The sequence below is a fragment of the Panthera uncia genome, chromosome E1 (genome assembly GCF_023721935.1).
Source record: "Panthera uncia isolate 11264 chromosome E1, Puncia_PCG_1.0, whole genome shotgun sequence".
In the NCBI taxonomy this organism is placed as follows: domain Eukaryota; kingdom Metazoa; phylum Chordata; class Mammalia; order Carnivora; family Felidae; genus Panthera; species Panthera uncia.
Window position 1 is genome coordinate 11998627 of NC_064814.1, and position 13955 is coordinate 12012581.

At 43.6% G+C, this 13955-nt stretch overlaps 1 protein-coding gene across 6 annotated transcripts in view; it reads right to left on the bottom strand.

The window, feature by feature from the left end:
* STAT3 (signal transducer and activator of transcription 3) overlaps positions 1 to 10040 on the bottom strand; it is a 67532-nt gene extending 57492 nt beyond the window's left edge. The window contains exons 1-2 of one of the 6 annotated variants that reach the window (XM_049636113.1): positions 9775 to 10036; positions 482 to 634 (exon numbers count right to left, since the gene is read on the bottom strand). The gene's annotated coding sequence lies outside the window, so the exon portion shown is untranslated. Of the gene's footprint in view, positions 1 to 481; positions 9732 to 9774 lie in introns of those variants that run through there. The other 5 variants (XM_049636116.1, XM_049636115.1, XM_049636114.1 and 2 more) reach the window with 5 other exon arrangements.
* Between the last annotated feature and the right edge of the window lie 3915 nt (positions 10041 to 13955).

Below are 13955 nucleotides of genomic sequence, written 5' to 3' on the forward strand. Positions count from 1 at the left end.
GGAGAGGGAGAGACAGAGCATAAGCAGGGGAGGGGCAGAGAGAGAGGGAGACAGAATCTGAAGCAGGCTCCAGGCTCTGAGCTGTCAGCAGAGCCTGACGCAGGGCTTGAACTCATGAACTGCAAGATCATGATCTGAGCCAAAGTTGGATGCTTAACCAACTGAACCCACCCATGTGCCCCAGCAAACGGTAGTTTCTTAAAGATTCGATGCAATGTGGATTGCATTCTGTTGGATTTCAATGAACTTTTCATACTCAGCTGCATTGAGATCCATTGGTCTATCCTGCATTTTGAATAGAATGTTTTCCCAAGCATGATTTAGTAATGTACTGCATTAATCATTTGGAAAACACTATTTCAGAGACACATAGACTTTCCAGATGTCAACACATTTCATTATAATAAAACTATTAAAAAGCCACATTTGTTTTACCATAAAAAAATTACATTCATTAATATGGGAAAGCCGTCAAACTCACAATTTTTCTTGCAAATTATCTCAAATTCTGATTTTCACTCGAAAGCTTAAACTTTGTCATTGGCAACAAACATTATCGGTTGTTTTCCTTGAAGAGACAGCTTCTTTTCTTTTTTGAGAAAATGTCTAACAATATCCCAGTTGGTCTGTCATTCTTTCAAAGAAAAAATGAAAAAAGCAGCTAGTTGGAGACTGTAATTGAAATGTTTCCACAAGAGCTCTTCCTTAAGACAACCATCATACTTCCTTACCCAGCAGAAGTGTTCTTTATACATGCCTCCCATTTCATCAGAGAGTATCAAAAAGGCACATTCTCCACAGTTGAAAGATAATGAAATTAATATTGTTTACTGTTGTATCATGGACATTCTTAAGTGAAGTCAGTTTTTCTTTCTGAGAGCGCACTAAGTACAATAACTAGTGTAAATGCCAACTAAATAAAAGGCACAAATAACATTATGTAAATGGCTTTGAAATTGAACTCAAAGACACCCCCCCCACCATCGCCCGCCGGGCGCCCCCGGGAGATCTGTGGACCACACTCTGAGAAGTGCCCCTATAGACAACTCAAACAAAAACATCAATGAGCAGCTCCTGCAAGGGAACAATACAAAAAATAAAAAAACGGCTCCTGTCCCCATTTCCCCAAGGACACAAAAGAGTGTTGTGTTTTAGGCCTGGCGTGGTAGAAATTAATGGAAGCTGGGCTCTGGCATCACAGGTATATGAACAACACGCTTTCAAAAAAATTGAGTGGGCAGCAGGCACCACGTGAGGGTGGGGGAGTTGCAATATTCCTATCTGCCCAAGTGACAGACTGGAGTTTCATTTAGTGACACAGCTAGGCTTCTCCCTAGATAGAATTAATGCTTCAGAAGAAGAATGTGCATTCTGTTAACAGAAAAGCTACATTTCTAAACAGAATGCGTACGATGATTAAAACATTTAAAGTACAGATGTACAGATTTATTCATATGTGCCTGAAGACAAATATGAGGATATTTACAATATTGTTTTTTCTTTTTTTATATGTTTATTTATTTTTGAGCGAGAGAGAGTGTGTGTGTGTAAACAGATGAGGGGCAGAGAGAGAGGGAGACAGGATCTGAAATGGGCTCTGTGCTGAGAGCAGACAGCCCAATATGGGGGTCGAACTCAGGAACCATGAGATCATGACCAGAGCCGAAGTCAGATGCTTAACCAACTGAGCCACCCAGGTGCCCCCACAATATGGTTTTCTGTCTTTATATTTTGCAATCTATGACTATCATTAGATTAAACAAATTATTAAAATAAAAAAATATTTTAAAAAGGAGGGGGAGGCACCTGGCTGGCTCAGCCTGTAAAGCATGTGACTTTTGATCTTGGTGTCCTAAGTTTGAGTCCCATGTTGAGGGGCAGACTGTCCTTAAAAATAAAAAAAAAAAAAACTAAATAAATTATGACATCCACAGCCTGAATACTACTATGCAGGTCTTAAAAACATGAGGCAGACATAAACACATTCACATGGAGTGTTTGATAAAGTGACAAAAAGTAAGAAACAGAGTTATGTGTATAATGTGCTACTGTGGAAAAATTCGATGTGGGTAACTAGCTGTCCCTGGGAAAGAGATTTCAGAGGATAAGGTGAAAAGAAAACTCCACTAACTACAAACCTTTTCGTACTGATTAAACTTTTTTTTCCCTAAAATATTGTTTTTACCATAAAGAAACCTGCAGTCTGGGCACCGAAAAACAAGACTGATATATTCTTGCTGCAAATCTGTGGTTAAGACTAGCATTCATCTTTCCTAGGGAAAGGGGAAGTGGTTAAATCCACAGATTGGATGGTGTGTGGGTCTTCTCTCTGCCCCACCTGCAGCCTCATTCTCCCTTGCTTGGAAGATATTCTCACTGGGTATATAAGAATGGTACCCTCATTGTAAATCTTAGGGCAAACTGAGGCAGGAGTCTACGGCATCACACAGCTGTATAGAGGGCACTTCTGATCCTTGGGATATTTCTGCAGAAACAGGATTTTTTTTTAATTAATAAGCTCTGGGGCACCTGGGGTGGCTCAGTCGGTTAAGGGTTCGACTTCAGCTCAGGTCATGATCTTGCGGTTGTTGAGTTTGAGCCCCGCATCGGGCTCTGTGCTGACAGCTCGGAGCCTGGAGCCTTCTTCCGATTCTGTATCTCCCTCTCTCTCTCTGCCCCTCCCCTGCTCGCAACACTGTCTCTCTCTCCCTCAAAATAAAGAAGCATTAAAAAATTAAAAAATAAATAAATAAAAATTAATTAATAAGCTTTACTTTTTTGAGCAATTTTATTCAAAGCAAAACTGAGCAGAAAATACAGAGTTCCCATAAACCTCCTGTCCCCCAACAGGCACATCCTCCCCCACTATCGACATGTGGCACCACAGTGGTACACCGAGAAGCAGGGATTTTAGATGGCTCCATGAACCCAGTATTCTCCAACACAGTTATTAGGACCCTAAAGTGTCCCACGTGCTTCTAACCACTTACAGTCCACCCTTATTTATGCACTTAAACACAAAAGGACAATAACACACAGAATTAAGAATAAATATTGATATGGCTTCAGAATGCTTCAATTATTCCACCTGCCCCTATCCATAAGACAGTTACCACCCTAACTATGCTTTATTTGGGTTAAAGTTCCAATAAATTCACTTTCCCTAAACATATTGATAAAACGGGGCCCAAATACAAAACTGATTTGTCAGACAAAATCAGATTAAATATTTATCGTGTCTAAACCACAAGTAGAAAAAAAATTCAAAGGCCGACTATTTTAATGCTAACCTGATGCAATATTGCACTTTGGTTTACCGGAGAGGTAATTACTCGGCTAACATCTGGGCTTTGGGGTTTGAGGATTACACTGGTGGGGAGAAAAAGGGAGAACAAAGGAAAGTGTAATGCTTTCCGTTTGGTCAGAAAAAGTGTTTGCTAAACAGCAAAAACAAAATTAACATTAGAAAAGATGTGAAAAAAACATGCATTTTAGGAAGATTTCACCTAAGCAGGTGCTCAAGTTCAGACTCAAATCCTCCATTTCTCATAACCAGAATGAGTGGTCAGGAGGTCAGGATACCAAAAACTAATAAAATCAATCGACAAAGCGGGAAAACAGGTGGTTAACACCAGACCGGGCAGGGTTTTCCTAAATTGAGCTCACCTTCGCTAATCTAAATCAGTTTTCAGAAATGGCTTCTACAAAAACTACCCAAATATCCCCCTAATAATTTGTGCTCCTCCTCCACAATAGGGAAGCCATTTATTTACCAGAAAGTTTACTTTCTCTTTCAAGCTCTGCTGGCTTCCTCCTGCCCCACATTCGGGCCAGAAGCAACGGGGCGGCCTTTCTTTCCTGACTTCTCGGATCCCAAACTGGAGAGCTAGTGTGAGAAAACCAGTTTCAAGGAGAAGCTGAGTGGTTCTTCTTAACCGCAAGGCTATTCTGAATACAGATGCGTTTGCAAAGGAAAGTTACAAGAAAACAAAGCTCTACTCCTCCCGTGAAAACATACGCACTCACACACATACACTACGTTTGCACACACACACACACACACACACACACGCACACACATGCACGCGAGGGACAAATCACCTCCCAGCCTCAGACAGATCATTCATTCCACTTGGGATGCCGCCACACCCCCAAACCGTGGGCTGCCCCACCTTCCTTGTCCGACTCCTCTACCCCTCAAACCTTCAACATTATCTGTACTTTTGGTGTTAGGAAGAACTCCAAGGGACTGTTAAAATTCCTAAGTGGTAATACATTTTTAATGTGTTGAGTATTACTTAAAATAAATGGACCACAATCATAGGCTTTGGAAGACTCAAAGAGACCTATCACAGGGGCATTCGTGTAAGCAGAAATTTACAGTTTGCCTATTCCTTTTACGTGACAGACTCCATCTCCTCCACCACAATGTAAATCCCCCTGGTCCCTATTCATTTAGTTTCTTTCCTATTAGCTTAGAATCTCCTAATTACTCCTTCTTTCCTTTGGGTTATTAATGGCTACCATGAATCATAACTTGCCCGACTTTGTAGGTAGATACTGCAGTTTTTAATAATATTAATTATTAGCACTCACATTTTAGCTATCTGCCAGGCACTGTGCAAAGTACTTTCTATACATTATCTTACTTAATCCTCACAACTGCTCTACAATGGAACCTGGTATCTGTATTTTATGGCTAGAGAAACTGAAGCCCACAGAAGTTAAAGCAACTGACCCATGGTCTAAGAGGTGCTGGATTTGGGATTGAAGCCCAAGGGGTCTGACCTCGTAGCCCATTCTATCACCTCCTATAGCAACTTTGGACCACGAAACCCTTAAACACACAGCCCAAGCATTTCTACGCTTATAAGAACAGTTACCTTAGGACTGCTCAAAATAGAAGTTCCTTGCCCAATGTAGTTGAAAAATCAAAGGTCAGGTAAAAGTTCAGTGATTAGAAAAGACACTTATTCTTATGGATGGGTGTAGCAGACAGAAAAGCCACATGATGCGTTTTTACTTATTGTACTGGGAGTGGGGGGGGGGGGCAGATTGCCTTCCTTATTGTTCTTTCATTAGGTGATTAAAAAGAAATTTGCAATAAGTATGTCCAAGATATACTGGTAAGTAGAAAAAGAAAAAACCGGGAGAAATACAGACCAAACTATTAACAGGATATATATAAAATACACATAGTTTATTTTTCTACAAATTTAAATTGCTTATAATAGCATACTGTTCTTTTGTAAGCAGGACAAAACAATTTAGTTTAATGAAACATGAACCCAATAATGAACAGAAGAGAAGGGGTAACAGCTTCCTTTCCCCTCTGTTCTGTCCTCCTACATTAATAACTTCCACTTGTAGCTCCCTGGACACCCTATGCTGTTTTAAGCTTCTGCCCATTCTCGTTCCCTGGCCTTGAATACAACTGTTCATTACTCAACTTTGTCAGGAGAATTCCTATTCATCCTACAAAACCCTATTCATAGGTATTCCAACCTGACAGAGCCCCTCTGTGATAGAGCCTTTTTCTCATCCCTGAAGAGAATTAATCTCTCTTCCGGGACATTTAATAAGGACTTAGATTTATGGAGTTCCTGGGGCACCTGGCTGGCTCAGTTGGTAGAGCAGGAAACTCTTGATCTCAGGGTCGTGAGTTCAAGCACCATGCTGGGCATAGAGATTACTTTAAAAAAAGAGGGGAAAAAAAAGATTTATGGAGTTCTTACAACGTGCCAAGCATTACGCTAAGCATTTTACCTACATTATCTCATCGAATCTTCAACAGGCCCGGGAGATAGGCACTGTTCTCTACTTTTACACCTAAGACCACTGAGACTCAGGTTCTGACTAGGATGTAGCAGGTCCAGGATCTGATCCCAGACCTGTTTGGCTCCAGAGCACAAGCCTTGAACCACTACCCTGCCATCTCCCCTGCCCTGAGTCCACACTGAAGCAGCACACACCCTGGTCCACACAACACCTCCAGTTCTGTGAAACTGTATTTCATTACCCTTGGATGCCGCCTGGCGCAATAATTGGCTCTCAATATAAAATACTTGCCGATAATAAATTAATTAAAATAAAACAGAACCGTTTGCCAATCTCACCTAAGATTTGCAGTAATCCTGACATGATAAATGAGAACTGAGCAGAACAGAAATTCATTCTTCCATATGCTATTCCTTTTAAAAACTAGAGACTTTTCAAACAGCGGACCACTAAAGTCCCATCTGACCATCCTAAAGTGTGCCCTAGCAAGCCAAGGTTCGTACTGACAGATGCGTAACCATGAGATTCGTTCTTTTCATCATAACCAACGAAGACTGAAACAACCCAGCGATGTCATCCTGCTGGACTTCACCAAGGCTGCTCCAGGACACCAGGACTTCTTCAAGATCTGGGGATGTCCCTAAGTGTTCTTCTGGCGGTTTTTATGAATGACTTAAAAGTTACAGTAAAATTGTATAGTAAATATGGAATGTCTTATGGACATTATATGGAATGTTTTATGCCTTATGGAAGACATAAAATGTGAATGGTCATTTGCAGCCAATTAAAAACCCTAAAAGACACTTCTGCACTGAAGAACATGAATCTGGTAAGTCAGAACACCTCTCTTTGGGAGCTGGCCCAATTTATAAGGTCAGGCCCAACGACAGCTCCCCCAGGGCAGAAGCCGTGTGCGCTGATATACTTTGTACAAATTAACCAATGCCAGGCATGTGCTTGACACACAGTAGGCACTCCACAATTAAACAACAATAGCTGGCCTCAAAAATCTTTAAAAGGACAAAAACAACTTCCATGGTCTGGCATTCAAGGCCTCTGGTGAGTAGACACTCCTCCCCTACTTACCTCACTCATCTATCAGGATTTTGTTGGTGTTGTATCACCATACCTCCTCACCCGAAATTCTTTATCCCTATCAAATTCCAACCATTATTTGGGACCCAGATCAAATCTCTCCTTTGGCAAGAAGACTTCCCAGACCACTCCAGGCCTCATAATCTTTCCTTCCTCTGAAGACCTGTAGTGCTTAGTGCAGCACTGTCTAATAGAACTTTCCAAGATAATGGAAATATTCTCTAGCTGTGCCATATATATATGTATACACACACACACACACACACACACACACATATATATACACACATTTTTTAAAATATATAATAGCTACCTTGTTGGACAGTACAGGCTTAATGTCTCACCAGCTCTTTGAGGACATGCTGCACTGTCTGGATAAAGCATTATCACATCCCCTCAGCAGACTGCAAGTTCTGTGAACAAAGCCTCTGATTCTTCATAGCAACTTTGCATTGCAAAAAGTAAATATCTGGTGAATCTGTACACCACCACTGAGGAAACTATAAGGTAAAAAGGTGCTATAGACTCAGCATCTGGAATGCACTACCTCTGCCCCATCTCATATCTGAAAGTCAAGACAGGCAGAGGCAGGGAGGGGGAGAAAGCAACTTTCTGGAGACACAAATGATCACTGATCAAGCCACAAGGCACTCTGGATCAAATGGCATTTTAGGTCACCACTATCCTTTACCTACAAACTTGCCTAAATAAGTATCTCTTTCCATTAGCAAATAGCTAAATTCTGATGATAATTATGCTAACTAAAAAGTTACTTCCCAAGTCAGACTCAGATGCAGCAGACGGAAAAATAACCTATACAAAACCTACTTGTACTTCTTTTTCCACCTGTTTGTTGGCTATCTCCCTTGGAGTCTTATAGCCTATTAGTGGTATTTCCCTGTCCAGATATATGTTAGCATTTCAGTGACACTTTCCCCAGCAGGGCCTACAATCACTATAAATTAAGACCTAATACTTTCTCTTTTATGGTTGACTAATATTCCATTGTGTACAACTGTAACACATCTTGTCAGTTCACCTGTCAGTGGACACGGGCTGCTTCCCGTATCTTGGCTATTATAAATAGTGCTGCAATAAACATAGGGGTGCAATAAAACAAAAAAGACCTAATACTTCACATAGATAATCAAAATAATACAAAATATACTTAAGGACAAGTTCTACCACTATGGCACTCTGCTGCCTTGGGCACCCACCTTGTTCCTTTAGCCTCAGTTTCCTTATCTATAAAATGAGATTAATGTCATGTGAACAACCTACCCCTTGTATGGCAAGTCATAGCTGTGGATAGTTCTAAGTACTCTCCCCAAAAGTACTATATGCAGAAATAGAAGATTCATGAATTTGCTGGTGGTTCCCTGTGCCGGATATGCTAACAAATATAGTGACTTTAAGATCAACCCTCCAATATCTACCACATTTTTTTTTTTTTTTTTTTTGTATTCCAGACTTCTTTCTCCCATCCCACTATGCAAATGTCTGAGCAAAAATTCTGCTAGTATTCCAGTCTGGCACATGTAACAAGGAAATAAATGTGTTGACTCAGGGAACACAGACATATTTAATATAAAATAAAACAGAAACTTGGCTGAATCAAGTCATAACACAGTCTAAATCCACATATAAAAGACTGAGATGATTTATAGTTCTGATTTATTCAAACCAATGGTTTACCAGCACAGCCAAGCCAAAAAGTTACAACCCATACCCAGGACATAGCCTGCAGATGCACACATGATAAAAACCAGCAGGTATACATTATGCACATTTTTAATTTAAAAAAAAGTGTGTCAATACCATACACCCACTTGATATAACACAGAGAGATGTACGCTAAACATGGAAAAAGCAACTTGGATGAAGGTTTGAATTTTGCTAACTTAAGCCCAACCACACCTCCCAATCGCAGGTAAAGTTTGCACACATGGCTTTGCCAAGTCCAGCCTGTCTTTGTTTCCCTCTGCGTTTACCCAAGATCTTGGCTCTAAGACAGAAAACTCCCACTCTCGATTGGTTCATTCTGTCCTATGCAATTAAGCAACACCACAATCCAGTAAACGCAAGGGCTCAATTATTTATCTTCTGGCCAAGTTTACCAGGTGTTTATAAAAGAACAATGTCAAGAAGGAAAGAGGTTTATTTCTTTCTAGAACTGGCTTGATAGGGACTTTGTTTTTAGAAGGGGAGGAGGAAAGCAGGGTTTAACCTAGAAAAAAAGACGGGAGGGAATTTAAAAAGAGTACAAGACTGTCAATTTCCCTACAGGAAACTTGATTCTTATGCAATAATCTTACCCACAGCCAGCGGGGCCGTGGGGGGAAGACACCTATTTGTACCTCTAGAGGGGTACAGCTGGTTCCCAGAGGAGAGGGAACAGGGCAAGGCCGAGGAATTGGCTCAGCTGGGAGCCACCGGGCGCGCTGGGGAGCGGGGAGAAAGCTCTTTCCAACAGCCCCCCCGCCCCCGCCCGTGATCTCTGCAGGCGTGACAGTTGCTCCTGTGGCCGGAACGTCCCCAGAGCCCCAGGGAGCAGGAAGTCGGGGGGCTGTCCCTCACTTCTGCCACCCCCACCCTAGAGTGCCCTCGCCCCACTGTTCTCCCCTCGAGCCCATTCTCTCTTCCTCGGCGTCAGCCCTTTCTCCAAAGAACGAAACTTCCTCCCAGCGCCCCCTGTCCTTTCAGAGGCCCGCTCCTGTCATCCCGGGAGTTGTCCCTTCTGAGCGACCCTCGAATCTCCACGTATTTCCCCCCCGCCCCACTGAAGTTCGCATCCACAACTCCCCCAAACACTGCAGAGGCTCCCGGCCCCTCCGGCGCCCCCCCGGGATCCCCAGACCTGGGGGCCGTCGGGGGGGCGGCCCCACCCTTCACCCCCTTCACCTGTTTCTCGGGCTCAGGCCCGATAGGCCGGGGCTGCGCTTGCGCCGGAATGTGGGTCGCGAGGCTCACTCAGGCCGCCGGGCCTCTCCTAGCAGACGTGGAGAGACAGCGCCGAGTAGGGGTGCTCGTCAAGGATCCGGTTCGGGCTTGCTCGCTCCGCGGCGACGTCGGAACCCCAAACTCCCCCTCCCCGTCTACGCCGCCGCAGCTCCGGAAACCGCTGAATTACAGCCTCTCCAACCAATCCCCGCCTAGCCCCAGCCTGGCACAGACACGCCGCTTCTGCATAATTCATGAGACGGCCAGTTTTCCCGGCCACCCAGAAGCACTGGTGCAAGTACAGTACACCCGAAGCCCCACCCGCTAACCAATGAGGAGAGCCTCTGGGGGGGAAGGGCGGAGCCAAGAGTAGACTGGGAACGCCCCAGTGCTGGCTGTTCCGAGCGCTTAGTGCTCCTCCCTCCGCTACAGCGGAGAGGGAGCAGCGGCCTTGGGCACAGAAACCCGGGGGGAGGGAGGGAAAATGACCGGAATGTCCTGCTGAAAACTCAGCTGAGTTCCTGGCAGTGCGTGACGTCAGGACACTTTAAATGCCCCTGATGCGGCTCTCTTCTGCCCGCTCTCCCTTTTCCCAGCTCTTGCCTCCACGTGGGGGCGAGGTTGCGAGCCACTTACCACGTGGGAATCAACCAGTTAGACAATCCCCAGGTATCGCCAGATCCTCAGGGGGCCCAACGCCTGAACTGGGTTTCTGGGGACTGCAAAAAGAACATGGGTGACTCCCGCCTGCTTTGAACTTCAGTTTCTGCGTGAGTCGGGACACACACACCCGGAAACATGACGTGGAAATAGAGTAATTACTAGAGTGCGTGGGGAGAGGGTAGTGGATTTAACCCTGTCCTCCGTTCCGCCGCTTCAAGCATCAAACGCCAACGGCTCGCACATTGGCGGGTTCACAAGAAGGCAGACGACAGTGCATAAGAGGATTGACACATGTACACATTATTTTTATGGGTCCAAGCTGAAATACTTGAAATTGCCTGTCTTTTTCTTTTTCGTCCCGTCTATTTCAAATCCAAGTTTTACTGCATCGAAGCCAGTAGTTTATAGGAAATACAGACATTTTATCTTACAAAATAGGGGATGTACTTTGCATAATGGAATGGTGTGTGTGTGTGTGTGTGCGCCCATGCGCACGTGCTGTCACTATCAGGGTTTTTTCCTTTAAAAAAAAATTTTTTTTTTTTTTAGTGTTCATTTATTTTTGAGAGAGAGAGCGCGAGCAAGGAAGGGGCAGAGAGAGAAGGAGACAGAATCTGAAGCAGGCTCCAGGCTCTGAGCTGTCAGCACAGAGCCCGATGCGGGGCTTGAACTCACCAGCTGTGAGATCATGACATGAGCTGAAATAGGATGCTTAACTGACTGAGCCACCCAGACTCCCCTATCAGGATTTTTTAAAATCACAGCTATTAATATTCGTACTTATTGTGTTTAATACAAAAAGGTATAAAGATGAAAGATGGTTATGGCACCATCCAGATAAGATAACCCCCGATAAGTTTTTTTCAGTGAAACTTTTCATTTCGTGTTTTAATGAAACATATTCATGGTTCAAAAAATCATACAGTTCAGGAAATTCAAAAATTAAAAATGAACATCTGTTGCCTTCTGTTACCAGTTCTTCACCCCAAGAATGGTTATTCTTAATTTCTGATGAGAAAGTCAATGACTCTTAACCTTTGGGGAGGGGGGGAGCATTACAGATCCTTCTGAGAGTCTGCTGGAGACTATGGATTCTAGCCCCCAAAATACACAGCATGACTTTTACGCACAAATTCTGATGGCTGCCCAGATACCTGAAGCCCAGCCAAAGACTCCCGATTTGGATCTTAGGACCACCTTAAATAATCCAAGTGAGAGGTGAGAACATCTACACGCACAAGTGGTAAAGTTGCTGATGGTGGAATTGAGTTACCCATTGCCCTCCTGTAGACCCAGCCCAGTATGGAAATTACTGAATTTATCTGATGTGCATGTTTGTGTGTGTTACCAATCACTGTGTTTATTTCACCACAGAACAGATACCCTTACCTTCCATCTCACCTAAACTCTGCTTTAGCTGTACTATTCCATGCAGTTGACTGATGGGTCTGATATTTGTTGCATTATTTACTGCATACAAAGCACCTACGGACTCATTACTTCTCTTCTTTTTCACAATAATTATGTGTAGCAAATAGAAGAAGCCATATTATTTACCAATAGGAAACTGAGGACAAAACAGTGTGATGTTCTCAAGGTCACAGAGATACTCAGAGGTATACCAGGTGGGTTTGGAGCCAGGTTTTTGGACTCCCCATCCCACAGCTTTGTTCCACCCACTCAAACCCTGGCCTCTTCCCCTGACTCCTCAGCAGATGGCCATTGTTTCCCTCATTGCCCTCCCCCACATGCACACATAAAATCTACCCCTAAGCCTATCTGTTCCACCTATAAAACCTCTCTCCAGCCCAGCCACTGGCTTTTCTCCACCCTCTACGGAATACCCCCAGCTTACAGATGGCAGTTTCTCCCACGTAAGCCAATGCTTTGACCTGAACTTTCTTTTCCAGCCTCCTTCCCTCCATAACAACACCTTAAACTCCCACACTGAATTTATCACCTTCCTCCAAACATGTCAACACCTTCTGTTACCTCACGCTTTTGTAGATCTGCTTCCCTCCTCCTGGAATACTTTTTCTTTCCTCATTCACAACCGGGAAACTCTTCAAAGTGCAGTTCCAACATTACCTCTTCAGGGCTTTCCGAGATTCTTCCTGGCAAAGTTAATCTCTTCTTCTGGACTCCTTTAACAGGTTGTATGCCCCATTTAGTATAGCATTCTTCACCTTGTACTTCATTAGCCTACTTCCTGATACACAAAATTAATAATTAACATGTATTAAGTAATTACCATGTTCCAAGAATTATGCTGAGCTTTTTATGTAGATTATTGTATTTGATCCTCACCAGAACCCCAGTGAGGCAGGTACTTTTGTAATTCTCATTTTCAACTGAGAAAACTATGGCTGAGAAAGTAAAAGACTGGTCCAAAGTCCCACAGCTAGAAACTATGGACAAACTCAGAATGAGAACCAGGTCTGGCTGACTCCAAAGCCCGGACTCTGCCTACATGCTTAAAACATATCCCAGGGGTGCCTGGCTGGCTCAGTCCATGAGTGTGCAACGCTTGATCTCGAGGTCATGGGTTCAAACCCCATGTTGGGTGTAGAGATTTCTTAAAAACAAAAACAAAAACAAAAACAAAACAAACATATCCCCCCTGAGCTGTAGGTTCCTAGAAGCTTGAACCCCCTTCGTGCTCATTTTCATAATTCCAGCAGCTAGCATCTAGCCCAGTTCTGGGCTAGAACTCACCGAAGCATGAATGAAATATTAATAAACATATTTTGAATAATCATATCAGTAATAGCTAGCCACAGAGTATTTACTATGAACTAGCCACTGCTCTGAACATGTATTATGTAACCCATCTATTAACTCAATCCTTATAATGACCCCATGAGGAGGATACTGTGATTTTACAGATTAAGAAGATGAGGCTTACCCAAGGTGAAGTGACTTACCCAAAAACATCAAGCTGGTATATGGCAGAGACAGGATTGAAATCTACATGAGTCTGATTCAAGAACGTGAATAGCTGCTCTTCCTTGACTATATCCCCAGGCTTAACCCTCCTCCTGGATCCCCAAGGAAGAGTTTAAAGGAGAGGAAAAGTGAGGCTCCCACCCTCCACCCAACAAATGAATAAAGGCAGAGTCCCAGCCCCAGCTCGTTCAAGCATATGGTGGTTTATAAACATGTCTGCAAATTCCTTGATACTTCTCCCATTTAAAGGAAGAGCCTGCTTCCACCCCCTCAGTAACTTACTTCTAATAAATAGAACACAGTGGAAATGATGCTGCGTGACTTCTGAGTTTAGGCCATAAAACACGATATAGCTTTCACCTGACGCTTTCCCTGGGACACTCGCCCTTGGAAGTGTTGTGTGGAAGCCCAGGCTACGCGTAGACGCCACATGAAGGTGTTCTGGCCAACAGTCTAGCTAAGGCCCAGCCGACAGCAGGCATCAGCCATGAATGGAAGCAGCCTCCAGATGATTCCAGCCCCCCATCTTTCAA